The sequence below is a fragment of the Opisthocomus hoazin genome, chromosome 1, assembly GCF_030867145.1.
Source record: "Opisthocomus hoazin isolate bOpiHoa1 chromosome 1, bOpiHoa1.hap1, whole genome shotgun sequence".
Lineage (NCBI taxonomy): Eukaryota > Metazoa > Chordata > Aves > Opisthocomiformes > Opisthocomidae > Opisthocomus > Opisthocomus hoazin.
The window spans coordinates 84,726,601-84,741,833 of NC_134414.1; the positions used below are offsets into that span (position 1 = coordinate 84,726,601).

The 15,233-nt window shown below is 40.2% G+C and overlaps 1 protein-coding gene across 2 annotated transcripts in view; it reads right to left on the reverse strand.

Annotated features, from left to right (window-relative positions):
• Positions 1-15,233, reverse strand: part of PUDP (pseudouridine 5'-phosphatase) — a 77,203-nt gene that overhangs the window by 19,606 nt on the left and 42,364 nt on the right. Inside the window, exon 4 of one of the 2 annotated variants that reach the window (XR_012764722.1) lies at positions 13,503-13,621. The exons of the other annotated variant lie outside the window; for it this stretch is intronic. The gene's annotated coding sequence lies outside the window, so the exon portion shown is untranslated. The remainder of the gene's footprint in view (positions 1-13,502; positions 13,622-15,233) is intronic. 2 annotated transcript variants of the gene reach the window in all.

The window sequence follows — 15,233 nt, forward strand, 5'->3', positions numbered from 1 at the left end:
TCTATCCAATGCTATGCAAGTTTATGCATCATGCACTGCTTGATTCCTAACATGCAAGACCAGGAATCCAAGTGGTTTCTTTCACAGGTCTTTATAACTAGGGCCTGGCATACCATACACTATGCTAAATATAGAAATCAATAGGAGAAAAAGAGATGCTCAAATCAGACATCCTATCTTTTCTTTCATCTTGATGCTGTTATTATTCCAATGTTCAGTCTGATCCTAAAGCAATACAGCACAGCATGTCACAAGCATTATTATATCTTCATACTGCCGAGTAACTGAAATCCTTTTATTAAAATACAGCATTCTGTGATGGATTTCTTCATCCTTGGACTGACATTGAGCCTGAAGCTCTTACTAGTAATCACTTTACACAAAGCCAGATCACATACTCAGACAGAGAAGCTAAGGACTCAATTCACAGATTTTTAAAAATGTTGTGAAAGCTGGCAAGACTGAATTGTTCCTGCAAAGAATGAATACATTTCAAAACTTCTCAGAGAAAATACACAGAAGGCCTTTTCTGAGTAAACGACTTATGGAACATTTTATTCATCCTTCATTAACACTATATTATTAAAACAAAATCAGTTCCCCAAAACATCAGAGAAACAAGAATAAAGTTATTCCACTGAATATTAATCATCTTAAAGAAATTTAAGGCTGTCATGTACTAACACCACAGCTGTAAAGAGCTGTAAATAGCAAGATATCAGTAAAACAGTTTTCCACCAGCCTCCTCAAAGTCAACCATCATCGTTCAAGTCTACTTGCTCTTCAACTGATTGCTAAAATGATAAGAAAAAAAAAAAATCAAGTGCCAGGAGAAAGGGACAGTAATAAATTGTCCAAATGCCTTAGAATTACTAGTGAATGCAAGACAGAACAGAAGATGAAACTCCGACTTCAGTGTTTCTAAAGAAAACCTTTGACACACACCGAAGAACACATTTGCAGCTGACTCTTCTTTCCACTATCTTCATGAGATTTTAAATTTAGACATATAGCATCTTAAATGTTTGAAGAGCTTTTGTTGTAATGTTAGCCCTGTCACACCATCTACCAATCCCCTTGAGACAGAATGCTTAGTCTCAAAAAAGTAAATGCTTTTACTATTTCAGTATATACATCATTAACTTATCTCGCTCTTCATCTACACTCCCTAAAAAATGTTTGGGAAAACATTAAGGACAAATGGGCTACTGCACACTATTAACTCTTCATAATTTATAATGAAGCTATATAGATTAGTTAATACAGTCACAAATTCAAGTTTTCATTTTCACCTTCAAAGCCCTATATTATCTTATCCACAACTACTGTATGTCTTGCTTTTATTTCCTCCTACTCCCTAGACATTTTCTATCCTTTCACTTAATTGCATTCTTTATCTCTTTCTCCCACTTTCAGCTGTATGTCTTATATCATTCTGACCTCTGTGCCTTGTACAATCTCCATGCCTACACTCTTCATCCTTTTTCAGCAGTATCTTTAAAAATACACTTTTTCAGGAATCATTGGTACGTTCTCTTCTTCCTCCCCTTCTTATTGCTGAGCTATTAACTGAAATTTGTCTTGCTTAAACCACTTTTGCTCCTTGCTGGACCAGGGCAGCAGAGAATACAGCTGAAAGCTAATGCAGAACTGGCTGATTCAGTACTTAATTCTATCAGAAATTACCTCTGTTAACTGTTTAACTCTGGGTAAAATTGAGGGACAATACATGCTTCTCATCTAAAAACAGGAACTTTCTTGCTCACTAAAAAAGCCGCAACATTCATTAAACAAATGTCAACCAGTGTGTGGGGGGGGGGAACATGGGGGGGGGGGGGGGGGAAGAGTGATTAGTTTCTACAAGCTACATCTATGCTTCTTATAGTCTTTGATGTTTATATATATTTCATAGTGCTCTGACAGTTGTCCAGAGCAGGCCCCATGCCTATCATCCAGCATACGTGGATTTTATTCTTTTTTTCCCCCTCAGGTTTTAATGTGTACTTAAATATGATATACACAGTGAGCAGCCATGGCACACAAACATCAGGAAACTCAGGAGCATTCCCAGGTCTACTAATGGTCTTAGTATGGCAGAGTCATAGCATTATTCCTGAGTCTTAGAACACCTGACTGCAGGACTCCCAGCTTCCCAAACTTCAAACACCTGCTTTACACAATATAACTCTTCATGGAAGTTATCATATGACCATTGTAGTAGTTATTACTATCATTAGAAAATATTATTATCTTCTGAGGAAAACATTAAAATAATCACAAACACTTTCTGCTGAAGTTTAAGAAAAAAAAACTCAATGAAAATTTTCATCCTGAAAAGTCAAAAACTCACAACTGAAAGCAGTATTCAAAGGATATATCACAGCTAATCTTAAAATAGCAAATACATTCTACCTAAGATATAGGATGATTCTTCTCAGAATAAAAGGTTCTGTTGGCATCTTCTTAGGATAACTGCATTACTGGAAGTGGAAAGCAGTAAGGTAGGTTACATACTATTACGTTTTTTGCCCATGGCACTTTTTTTTAACCAGTAATAGTCTAAGTCTGTAATAGCCTTGAAGCTCAGGACAATAGTCTGCAACCTCTAATGTTTCCACTCTTCAGTCTGAAGCTGCAGGATGCAATAATGTGTTCTAGAGACAGCAACTGAATGGATCACTGTGACCAAGTATCTGTTCAGGAGAAAGAGCACAATTTCCTAATGGACGAAAACATGTTCTGAAACAGAAGATATTTTCAGTAATGGATGAAATCTCATCAGCTAGTCTTTGCTCGTCAGCAAGAACCCGAGGCTCTGAAGCAAGTAAACTATCAAGTGAAGGAGTTACTAACATTAAAAAACATTTCTCATTACCATGCTACTATTTTAGAAAGCAGTTGTAGATGAATTTTGAAAGAAATCTGGTGTGATTCACGGAATTATTGACTAGTAATCCTTACCTCTATGCTTGGTAACATCTGCTGATGATAGAAAGTTATGTTGGTCATCTGGGATAAGAAACATCTGTAAGAAACTTGGAGTGTCAAGGTAGTCTACTGGGCAGTCGAGTGTCAAATGTAATAAAATGGTCAAGAAATGTAAGCAATACACATTAGCTGGAAAAAATTAAATGACATGTACATCTTGTAACATTCAGTTTAAGTACTGGACATCACTGTAGACAGCCTGTGGAGTCCTGGTTGGACGAGAGGGGACATAGGTTGGTGCCGTTGAGCAACCCAGGCTTTGTAGCGGAGACAGGCCTGGAAAGCAGTGAACACGGAACACTGCTGAGAAGGTAAAGTGGCGAACACGGAACGCTGGCGCAGGGGGACTGCCGCATTGCCGCTTCCTGCCTCCTCGCCGCTTCCTGTCTTATCGTCGCTTCCGCGTTGAGATGACGCTCTGCACCAATCGCAGCAGTCTTGCCCATATATGGTTAAGGGTAACTAACCAATCAGAGGCTGTAATTGCTTGGTATACAAACCTTGTTTTGCTGACTAATAAGGGAGAACAATTTATACTCTTATTGACGGGACATCGTTACCACCGATCTGTCCCCCATTCCAACAATTGGTAGCAGAGGATGGTTGATTTCCCTGCAGAAATCTCTGAGACTGCCGTAAGCAGCGAGAGGAGGGGAGTGGGTAAAGACAGCTGGGAGAGGTGCTGCCTGGGTGCATAGTCGCAGGGCAGACACGTACGGCCGCCTCCCAGAGAAAAAACGGGCCCGCCGGTGCTGCCTGGAGCAGACACAGTTTAAGGTGGAGGCCGGAGCTGCAAGCATGGAGGTAGAGGCTGCAGCAACATTGCTCGTCGGTATTCTCTCTAAGAGAGGAATAGACGCAACGGCAAAACAACTCGGGGAGTTGATTAAGTTGGGGCAGCAATGGGCTCACTTTGGGGATACCCAGCTACTGTATTCTGTCTCGGAATGGCAAGAGTTGGGAGAGACAATGTGGGAAAAGACAATATTGGGGGAGGAAAAGGAAGAAAAGGAAATAAAGGCTGTCTGGGGGCTTTTGGCGAACAGTATTAGGGACTTTAAAGGCTATAAAGGCGGAACAAGGGGTAGCGTGTGCGGCAGCACAGATGCTAGCTCCTGAATCCGGAAAAGATAAAGCGCCTAAGCCTGGGACGTTAACACACGTTTTTAGTCTACTGGCTGTAAAGGGGATGACTGGGACTACCTGTAAATCGATTGCTGAGATCCGGGTGAGTATGGAGTGTAGCTCGGATGCTGCTGGGGGGAGTAGAGGTCTTGCAGAAAGTTGCCATTAGAGAGACCAAGCAGAGAAGTGAGCCTCATCCGGAAGTGCCGCAACCCCCAGTGAGAGGGGAGGAGTGGCTAGTACCGCCCACAGAGGGGGCAGGGGAAGAGGCACAGCCTGCAGCATCGGCCCCTCCTCTGTATCCTCCATTGCCACCCCCCAGCGAGGTGTCTCTGCTCTCGACTCCCCCTAGTGGCGAGCGAAATGAATTGCAGGAAAAGGGAGCGCACGATCTTTTACAATCGATTCTACAGCGCCTCCAAGAGATGAACTTACAGTTGCAGCATATATCAACCCCCGCTAGCTCCCTCAAGCGAGAAGACGAGCCTCCCTCTCCAAAATGTTTAATCGGGCCTCCAGCTTCGGTCAGACCTGGCCGCTGGAGCGGTGTCATAAGGGACGCTATACTGGACGGACAGTGGAGTGTTGCTGCCAACATAGGAAGTACTCAGGCATTAGCCTGTCCTGTGGTACAGGTTAATGGTCATAGCAAATGGGAACCACATGACTGGAAGATTTTGCAACAGGCCCATAGCACCATATCGCAGTATGGGGTGAAATCTGAGGCCACTCGACAAATTGTTACCTGGATTTATTCTGCTGATTTGATGTGTCCATATGACTGTCAGAATTTAATGCGATTGTTGCTAACCCCTACTCAGTTCTTATCATGGGGGTCGGCATGGCAACAACGGGCAATGGATGAGGCAATGCGACATCAGGACCAGCGAGACCCGTATTATGGGATAACAGCAGAGATTCTTACTGGACAAGGAACCTATGCTAACCTGGAAGTGCAATTAACCTTCCCCGCCAATATACTTCAGTTGTCGGCTCGTCTTGCCCTGGAAGCTTTCCTCGCGTTGCCTGGTTCGTCTGCTCCATCCTTCGGAACCATCGTGCAAGGAGCCACCGAGAGTTACAGTAACTTCATCGACCGGCTGTGGGACGCGGTAATGAATCATCCAGACTTAAACGATGAGAGCAAACAACAAATGTTTCGGGTAATGGCTTTTGACAACGCCAACAGAACTACAAAGCAAGTACTTGCCAGTCTGCCAAAAGGAGCAGGAGTTGAAGAGATGCTGTCCAGAGTAGAGAGAGCTGGTGCACAAAAGCAACAGGTGACAGTTGCTGCTGCCGTGCAAGGCGCAGTCAGGGAAGTTGTCCAACCGCTTGCAGCTGTGGTGCAACAAAACAGCACACCAACCAGATACAGCAAAATCAGGGTTTTTTGGGCGGATTGCTCACCTCACTCTTTGGTAGTTGCCCGTTTGGCTTAAGTTAATTGTAAAAGGTTTGCGTATATGTATTGTGTTGATTGTTGTTGGAATTATAAAGTGTATTTGCTTTAACTGTCTTAAAAGGGCTCTTTCCAGGATGATTGACTATACCCAGCTTGCTCAAAAACAAGAAAGGGGAGTTGTGGAGTCCTGGTTGGAAGAGAGGGGACATAGTTTGGTGCCGTTGAGCAACCCAGGCTTTGTACCGGAGACAGGCCTGGAAAGCAGTGAACACGGAACACTGCTGAGAAGGTAAAGTGGCGAACACGGAACGCTGGCGCAGGTGGACTGCCGCATTGCCGCTTCCTGCCTCCTCACCGCTTCCTGCCTTATCGTCACTTCCGCATCGAGATGACGCTCTGCACCAATCGCAGCAGTCTTGCCCATATATGGTTAAGGGTAACTAACCAATCAGAGGCTGTAATTGCTTGGTATATAAACCTTGTTTTGCTGACTAATAAGGGAGAACAATTTATACTCATATTGAGGGGACATCGTTACCGCCGATCCGTCCTCCACTCCAACAACAGCCCAGTGAAAACTCAGACCTTGGGTGATACTGTATATATTCACAGACATATATAATGCTGTCTTATCTGGAATACTCTATGCACTGTATGCCACAGACATTATTATGTGTTAAAATGTTTTTGATAGGAAGGGTCTGAAGAAATGCATTCAGAATGCTTATGAGGAAAAAAAAGCCCAAACAAACCCCCACCTCCTCGACACTCACCCCCCAGAAATCCCAAACACAACCCTTTCAGATAGTGAGAGTCGGAACAAATTGTGAAGTGTTATACTTCTAGACCACAAAATAAAAAGGGATGTGATGAGTAGAACCTAAAATACTGAGTGGCAGATCAATTACTATTTATCTTTCTCACTCATAATATAAAAAAAATCTGACATTCAAAGAAGTTATAAGGTGAGAAATTCAGAACACATGCAAAAGATTTACAGAATTAATTGTCCCAGGTAGTCATCAGCATCAAGAGAAAAACAAATACTGTGAAAGAGTTACTAAAGCCCCCTTTATATTTTTTGGTTAAAAAGAGCCTTCAATTACTTGATACGGGAGCAACAGAACTTAAGTAAATAAATTAATCCCCTCTAGCTCAAAGGCGAATAATATGCCTCTGGCACTAGACAACATCAAAGACGGTATAAAATAAGGTGGACACTGAATCTGAGTATGAAGAGCAATCCAGTAATGTTCAGACAAAAATGAAAAGCTTTCTTTGATGGAATAGGAGGACAGTATTTCTGTCACCACTGCTTGGAATTGTTTTCTACTTTAACTCAGAATCACTTCAGTCTTACTGAAGCTTAACTTGAACCATTTTCTTCTTGGCTTTGAATCACTCTATTATTGTAAGATAAAGAGATGCTGGAATGGAAATGTTAAGCATCCTTTTTCAGCAGATAAAGCTGTCACTTCTTCAGCTCTTGTGTGTGCTACAAGGTCTTTTATCTTTATACCACCAGTCTATCACGATAGTAATAAAAAAAAATTCTCAAACATTGTTTTATGGAGTACACTTTGTAATCAACTTGTAAGTGCACTTATTCTGTGATACAGCACTCAGACTGAGCAAAATGCTTTGCCCTGTTTAGACTATAATTTGTCGGTGTTAATTGATGGTCCTGTATGCAGGCTTTCTGCAACTGTGCCAGAAATTCAGACTCTTACAAATTCTTTATGACACAAAACAAGCAGAACCCTACCACAAATACCAGCTCTCTGAAAATTACCTACAACCACATCTCCACAAAAAGCAAGTAACTTAAAAAAAAACAACAAAGAAGCAACCAAATGAGCTCTCCCTCCCCCAGCCTTAGTGCATTAAAACAACGCATGGTTGACCTTAGTCTTTAAAGCTTCCCAGAGGTCTCCCCGTGACAATAATTTACAAAAAAAACTGCTAACAACGCAATTCCTTGTTTCAGTCTTCATTCTTTGACCTGAAACTGTTGAAAAGCATTGTTACAACAAGCTCTGGGGTGATTACAAAGGTGACTTGAGATACAGAGAGTATCAGTCCACCAGATCTTTTTGAAAGAGGATTTACTCATGCTTGCTATAACACAAAAGACGTTTAAACAATTTTTTTTGTGAAAATTCTTGTTAATTAAAATCTAATTATTCAATGACTGCTCTGTTTGGCATCTCCAAAAAATGCTCAAGGTCTTGAACAAAAGAAAAGATAACTCAGTGAGCAATTTATCATAAAAGCAGGATATTCCCCCTTTCTTACTACTTACCATGCATAATTAATATGTGATAATACCCATAATGAGTTCACTAAAACAATTAGCAACACATCTCCAGTGACCTGCTAATCTGAATATAATGCTTTTAGAATTTCGAGGTGTACCAGTCTCTTTGTGCTTACGCACTCACCTCACGTAGAAGCAAAGGCAGCTGCAGAACATAATTTATTATTCTGCATCACATTTCATCGAGTCCCTTAGCAGCTACTTCATACATGATCAAGATAAATGCAAGGAAAAAAAAAAAATATTCCTGCCTCCCCATCCCCCAAGTAGGGTACCCCAAAGACTAAGAACCAGTTATAACCCTTCTTTCCTCTTCCAATCAGATACATTAAGTGAAAGCAAACCTTGACCAGGTTATTTTTTGCATAGAATTTCAATGACTTTTTTCATTTCCATAAGACAAATACATCCATAAATAAACATGCACTGCAGTAACAAGGGCAACGTCTGGAACACTTAGGAACTAAATTACTTTCAAGCCATGCAACATCTAATTTTTCTTCCACAAATACATAATAAAGACTGCCAGCAAAGGGGTGTGTGTGTGTGCACACATGCAAGCACACATGCCTCAGGAGAAAAGGGAGGAAGAAAATCAACCATGGGAACTGAGAGCATGATAACTGAAAATAAAACAAAACAAACAACTTTGTCTCCTTCCTTTAATTGTCTTGTAAATATAAAATAGTGGCCTATTATGGATTTAGGAAAAAGGTGCATGTGTATAGCAGATCTTCAGAAGTCCTGGATGGTTAGGTGTGGTGAAACATCTCTCATTCTCCTCTCTGTAGCCATGTCTGTTACACTTACAAAGCTGGAAGTTGAGCTTCATAATCACAGATTTCATCATCCAGCCTGGGAGAGACAAGAAAGGCCTACATGCTCAGACTATTTAGAAGCTGAGGAAGGTGCACAATTCAGCCAACAGACTGTCCGGCAGCATATCACATAAAAAGTACATTCCATTAGAGTGCTGTGATCTTTGCATCCCAAGCTGTAAGCTTCTCGCAGTATTTCAAGAAGGAGGTCTTACATAAAACTCTATATTGTTCAATACCTACTTTAAATGGTCTAATAGGAAATGTAAATGTATAATCTATTAATAATTTATTCCTTTAAAATTCTCCATTGTCTGTCTGAGATCAATAGCTTCTCCAGCATGGGGGGAGGGAGAGGGAGGAACATAAAAAAAGTTGATGCTGTTTATTTTTTTGCGGTGTCCCACAGTAGCAGGAATTAGAGAGTGAGGCCAGTAACACATACTAAATACTCAAATCACAACTTGCCACCTCAAAATGAGACTTCAATCGCAATGGAGAGCAAGACAAGTAAAGGCTTTATCAATTCAGGAAAAAGTTCTAGTCAAGAACCTTCCTGAGCAAACAGCTGGTGTACCACATAGTAACTAGCACAATCTGCAAGAAAACCCAAAACTGGAAGACTGAACTCCTCGGGTCGAAGAGTGCCCAAAAAGCTGTTTTCCCCAATTTTTTGAGGAAGTATTCCACACAGTGGACGAGATAAGGACAACCCTCTCTTCTCTTGTGTTCTCTCTTCTCTTGCTTTAAAAAGAAAACTGAAGTCCCTGATTGCTGTTACATTCTCTATAGAGCCAATTTTTCTTGACATTTTAGGAATGTGCTGGGACTACATTTGCGATTATGCTTTACAAACCATTAAATGTAAGACATTTAGTTCCTGAGAAATAGATGCAAGCTGATGAGATTGTGCAATTTTGGATGCACACGTGAAAGCAAAAGACTCGTTTCTCAACAAAGCCATAAAGTCAGAAAAGGAGGTTCCTGCTGAACTTGGCACCTCATCTTGGTTAGAAGTCAGACAAGTGGAAATGTCCTGTTTTCAAGCCAATAGATATACCCTTTCAGATTTCACTTGCTATCCACTCTCAACACTTACAGGTATGTCTGCATGGAACAACTCAACTAATCTGGATACGCACAAATGATGCAACATACTTCATTCACCTCCCAAGCACCTCATGTACAGTAACAGTAAAATCTGCCATATGCAATCTAAATTCTTCAAGGGAGTGAACTCTGCTTTTGCTGCAACCCTAAGCATGCCTTGTGTATGTAGGAGCAACGGTTTCAAGCTCTCATGGCACTCAACCAGTTGCTCAGCAGTCCCACCACCTGCCAGGGAGGACCAGACCCACCACACAACACACCTCTGCCAAGGCAGAGTCTTCTCTGCCCTGTTCGGAAGCTGGGCACGGTGCAGCACAGCATGCGAGGCTAATGGGAAAGCTGAGGGAGCACAATCTTGCAGATCAGGGACTCTAAAGGGGGACCCTATGCAAGCAGTGAGGAAATCATCTCCAGAACAGCCCAACAAGAAAACACACACACCAGAAACACTCAAACACCCCTGACCTTCAGTCAGTGTACTAACCGCCTGGTTACACAGGAGTTGGGACAAACAAATCAGACCACAACGTTACTTCTTTATTGGCTCTAACCCATCAACTGCCTAATTTGAATTCATTAATGAACTGTAATTACATCAGTACAGACAAGAAGGTCAAGTGGCTTCTGAAAAGAAAGCCCAGATTCTGCTTTCTACCTCAAAATGCACTGGCAGCTAGAAAGAGTTGTGGAGTAACGCTCATCCCTCTTCATGCAGCAAGCAGACGCTGGCACGTACTGTATCTGCTTCTCTACAGACTGCAGTATATGTGAACAATGGTGATCTGTCAAAAACTCTTCCCTGTCATTCCCACTGAATGCAGCTGAATGCTTTATAAGTCACGTGTACTATGACCATTGTGATCACAGGCTATACTATTGAGAGAAGCAAATATCTAGCAATATGCTAAAATAACTGGTAAAAATTGTGAGTCCAAGGAGGTAAGACAGCAGAGATCGGGCAAATCAGAATAGTTTACACCATGAGCAGCTGTTTAGAATAGTGTTTCAGCTGAGGAAAAATTGGGAACATAGGCCTTCTCAAAGGACAGACTCGAGCAAAGGTTGAAGAGACAGTCATTGAAGTAGGCTTGAACTAAGTTGAAAAATATCTATGTATTTTTAGATTTAATGCTTTTGTTATTTCTAAAATAAAATGTCTGATTTGTGGAATTGTAAACATTCAGGAAAGAGTGCAAGTCAATTTATTTCTAAAACGGAAAAGGGGCAGATTTATGATGACTAAAATACATGATTTCAACAGCAGGGATTCCAATTTACAGCTCAGCACACCACCAAGAGCAGCTGTTCATGCCTTTGTAGTTTCTGAACGTTATATAAAGTAGACCTAACAAATTCAACTTTCAGGTATACATAAGGAATAACAGAAACATCACTAATAAAATAACTGCTTATCTAAAAACCACAGTAAGATAAATACATACACTACATGCACACACTAAAAGTGGTGCAGTTGAAGGGGAAAAAAAAAAGTAAAAAAATAAAAATGGGGTGGACAAGAAATGAAAAATAGGTTTACAGGTTTTGGCATCCTTTTTACACAAGCTCATACTGATTGTCACGTTCAGTACTAAGTGCTAACTCAGCCTTCTTCACCCTCTGTTTTCCTTGTACAGTACAGACTAAGATTAAAAAATGGCCCTAATGTTCTGTATCTCTATTACTCTTTCACTACATCTTATGTAGCAAAAAAGTCTCAGAAAATTTCTCTTTGAACTCTCTTCTATGACATAAAAAGTCTACTGAGACTCATAAATCCTAACGCCATTTAATCAGTCTGAAAACTTTTAATGAGCTCTCACTAGATTTGGTACAGAGATTATTCGTAACTATGGGATCAATTAATTAGAAATGGAAGAAACCGCAAAGAAATAGTCTTTCAAATGAAAGCGTCGATTTACATCACTTGGAACTTTTAAAATAGAACAGATTGATTCTTTGTAAGAGAGTTAAGACTATTTGTATTATTACAACCTTTTCCTCTTTTTAAACAATGGATATAAATGGTATTTGCTTGTTTTTAAATTACACTACTAGTAAGGTCCTTTATTATACAGAAAAGCTATAGGCAAAACAACCATAATACTGGAAAGAACAGCCTTGACCTGCTACATCCTCAAGCAGGTAAATAATTAATTCGTGTGTTTTTAATGACATGAGTATATTGGAAGTATGTATAAATGTTTGCATGGGAATGTCTTACTATGTACTTACTTTCATTCTTACTATGAAACAAAATTGCTTCAAAATAACATTGAAAAGTTATAGTTGCCATATATATATATACCTTATATACAAATAGACACAGAAACACACAAACAGCAAGGCTTTTTATGAACTTTTGAAGCAAAAAATAATATTCTAAAACTTATAAATTCCATAAACATAATTTTAAATTATTTGAGACTTTTAAATCAAAATGGAAACAGAAAAATATTATTTAGTGAAAGCACTTTTGTTTCCGTTCCCCACCACCCCACCCCCCTCGATCAAATCTGTGAATTGTATCACTGAATCACAGGATGACTGAGGTTGGAAGGAACCTCTGGAGCTCATCTAGTCCAATCCCCCTGCTCAGGCAGGACCACCTAGAGTCTGTTGCCCTGGACCACATCCAGATGGTTTTTGAATAACTTCAAGGATGGGGACTCCACCACCTCTCTGGGCAACCTGTGCCAGTGCTCAGTCATTCTCAGAGTAAAAAAGTGTTTTCTTGTGCTCAGACACATCCTCCTGTGTTTGTGCCCACTACCTCTGATTCTGTCACCAAGCACCACTGAAAAGAGCCTGCCTGTCTTCTTTACACTCTCTCTTCAGGTATTTATATACATTAATAAGATCCCCCTAAGAATTCTCTTCATCAGCAAACTGCTCCATCAACCAGATCATTAATGCAGATGTTAAACAGGACTGGACCCATTATTGACCCCTGGGATACACTCCTAGTCACTGGCATGCAATTAGACCTTGTGCCGCTGATCACCCCTCTCCGTGCTCCTGTTCAGACAGTTTTCAACCCACCTCATCATCTACTCATCCAGCCCATACATCAACAGGTTCTCTATGAGGATCTCATGGGAGACAGTGTCAAAGGCCCTACTGTAGTCCAGGTAGACAACAGTCACTGCTCTCCCCTCATCTGCCAGGCGAGTCATTTCATCATAGAAATTTATCAAGTTGGTCAAGCAAGACTTCCCATTGGTGAAGCCATGCTGACTACTTCTACTCCTGATGATTTGCTTGTCCTTAATGCACCTGAAAATGGTTTTCAGGATTAGGTGCTCCATCACTTTTCCAGAGATTGAGGTGAGGCTGAGCAGCCTATAGTTTCCTGGGTCCTCCTTCTTGCATTTAAGACAGAACTGATATTTGCTTTCCTTCAGTCTTCAAGCACTTCTCTCAACCACCATGACCAATCAAAGACTATCAAGAGTGTCCTTGCAATGACATCTGCCAGTTCCCTCAGCACTTGAGGGTGCATCCCAACAGGGCCCACAGACTTACGTCCGGTTTGCTTAAGTATTCCCTGATCTGATCCTCTTCCAACAAGGGTACATCTTCCTTGCTCCAGCCCTTCCCTCTGGTCCCTAGGACCTGGCATTCCTTACTTGCTACGTTCAGTACTTCAGCGTTTTTCATGTCCTGTGTAACCAAGTCCTCCATCTCATGCAGCAACAGGCCTACATTTTCCTAGTCTTCTTTTTGTCTCTTATGTACTTACAGAAGCCCTTCTTGTTGTCTTTGACATCCCTTGGCATATGTAGCTCAATTTACCGAATTTCACAGTGATGTCATCAATAAAACTCCAATTTTGCCTCTGCAGCACATTTTTAGGAATTCCTGTTTTAAAAATTTGAAACATGGGAAAATATTAGGTAACTAATTCTAGAAAAATATGAAAGAACTTATTTTCCAAATTATGATTATATAAATGTAGGAAAAGAATAAAAATGCCCAAACAAAAAAGTTTTTTTCAATTGTCTAAATAAAATGTATGGAAAAGAACACAGTTTTTTGAACACTGTGGCCTGAAATTTCTACAATATTCAAGCACACATTGCTTCTACATATGTACAGCTCCAGCTGCTTTTCATGCAAGTTGCATCTGTTTATTTGAGAGCAGAATTCAGCATATATTTAAAAGAAAAAAAAAAGAATTTTAGTAAAATACAAAATTTCTAGTATTTAAGCTGCCTATAACATTTTGCTTGCCTGACTGATTTAATCAATTACTCATATGATACTGCATTGGTACTAGTGTTGGAAGCTCATATGAAACTTCATGTATCACAAGCTTCATCATTACGCTTGTTAAGTTCCTAGTTAACCAAAGACTGCAAAACAAGAGGTCAACATTTAAGAAATTCTCAGATGGACAACTACGGCATCCTTCAATGACAGTAAAGCAGACATCACATTCATTTTTATAATCAGTTTAGAATTGCTTACTTGTAGAAGTATGCCTGCGCAGCAACAGTCACAGGCTGCTATACTACTACAGCTAAATTCTGGATTTGGCCTTCTGTGGCTACATTGTATTTTTCGCCTGGAGCAGCAGTGAAGTTTTGAAGCAAATCTGACAGTCCTCCATTGCTACCTGATGGTTTGTTTCACTAAGTAGTTTTGGTTTGTACTAGGTTGCTTTAGCAAGAAGCTGAAGTGGAAGTCCTCTCCAGGCGCATGTCAAGCAATCTCCAATGCTTAAGCGGACATAAAGCTCCAAAGAACCTTATACAGCTTTCAGTCAGGCATCACAGTAAATCTAATCCAATGCAAAACATTAAAATCACATATAGCATAGATGTATAGGTCTATGCACCAAATACATTGCTCTAATCATCTGTTTCTCTTAAGTCCAATTACTAGCTTATGCAGAATTACCTACACCTCCTGATATTTTGCTGCAAACTTGCATGCTACTGAATGCTGTTACATTTCATATAAAGGAAAGCATGGGTTCAAACATTTATGATCTTCTTCAAATAAAGGTTAAAGAAAGCGACTATACAAAAATACCATGAACGCTCTGAATTTTGTTTGTCTAACACATCTTTAAAGCTTAAAATTTAATAAGCATAATACAGATGCTACTATTATCTTCAAATATTTTTTCATTGTTAACACCGCTAGAGCTACTTACTGCTGAATAAATAAAAATATCTACAACACAGTGTCACTGTTTTTGTTGTCATTTGGCTTTCTTTTGTGTTTTTTTTTTTTTGTTTTTAATTATTACCACCTTGTGACTTTTTGGAAACACAGACAAATAAGCTAAGAGTTTTGGGAAAGCTGTCCCTCTGGATATTACGATTAGGCTCCTCACATGAAATAAATGTTTAATTTGTTATTAGCACAGCTGACATGCAATTTCCTTACCTCCTCTTCAGATACAATACCAGTTACAACACAGCTTTATATAAATTCTCAATAGTTTCTGCTCTTTTACATTCAG